Source organism: Elephantulus edwardii, unplaced genomic scaffold (assembly GCF_000299155.1).
Source record: "Elephantulus edwardii isolate Elephantulus edwardi_28Jun2011 unplaced genomic scaffold, EleEdw1.0 scaffold00008, whole genome shotgun sequence".
Taxonomy (NCBI): Eukaryota; Metazoa; Chordata; class Mammalia; order Macroscelidea; family Macroscelididae; genus Elephantulus; species Elephantulus edwardii.
This window is the reverse complement of record NW_006399758.1, coordinates 4,026,448-4,027,434: the sequence shown is the minus strand read 5'-3', so window position 1 is coordinate 4,027,434 and position 987 is coordinate 4,026,448. Positions and strand designations below refer to the sequence as shown.

Below are 987 nucleotides of genomic sequence, written 5' to 3'. Positions count from 1 at the left end.
AATAGGCCATGGCATCAGGGATACCACTGCTAATGTCAGATGGATCCTGACTGAAAGTAAGAAATACCAGAAGAATGTCTATTTGTATTTTATTGACTATGTAAAGGCATTTGACTGTGGATCATATTGGCTGACATTGACAAGAATGTCTCAGAGCACTTCATCATGCTCACGTGGAATCCATACCTGGCCCAGGAGACTGTTGTGTGGACGAAGCAGGGAAACACTGCATAGTTTAAAATTTAGAAAGGAGATAGTTCGGATTTCAGAGCACTGGATCGCAGAGAAGCAGGAGTGGGAGCAGCTGCTAGCACAACAGCAGGATGAATGCAGATCCAGATCCCATGGTCATTGTCCCCACGGTGTGGACTGCCATCGCCAGAGCTGTCATCGTAGAAGTCCTGAAGAGGGCCAATGTGGCTCCAGCTGATGTGTCAGAGGTCATATTTGGACATGTTTTAGCAGCAGGCTGAGGGCAGAATCTGATACGACAGGCCAGTGTAAAGGCAGGAATCCCCTACACTGTTCCAGCGTGGAGCTGCCAGATGGATGATCTGTGGATCAGGCCAGAAAGCCGTGTGCTTGGCGGCCCAGTCGGTGGGGACAGGAGACTCCAACATTGTGGTCACAGGAGGCATGGAAAACATGAGCAAGTCTCCTCACCTGGTCCACTTGAGAGCAGGAATAAGGATGGGCGAGACGCCTCTCCTCCATAGTATACTATGTGATGGGCTTACAGGTGCATTTCCCAAACATGGGCGTTACAGCTGAAAATGCAGCCAAAAACTGGGAAGTAAGTCAGGGGAACAAGATAAAATTGCGGTCATGTCCCAGAACAGGACAGAGCATGCTCAGAAAGCTGGCCATTTTGACAAGGAAATTGTACTTGTGTCTGTACCTTCTCGAAACGGTTTTGTTGTTGTTGTTGTTGTTATGTGCCGTCGAGTCGCCTGTGACTCATAGCGACCCTATGTACAACAGCCCTAA

General features: G+C 48.7%; 1 pseudogene; it reads left to right on the top strand.

Moving 5' to 3' along the window:
• The first annotated feature begins 323 nt into the window (after positions 1-323).
• Positions 324-987, top strand: part of LOC102849395 — a 1,885-nt pseudogene continuing 1,221 nt past the window's right edge.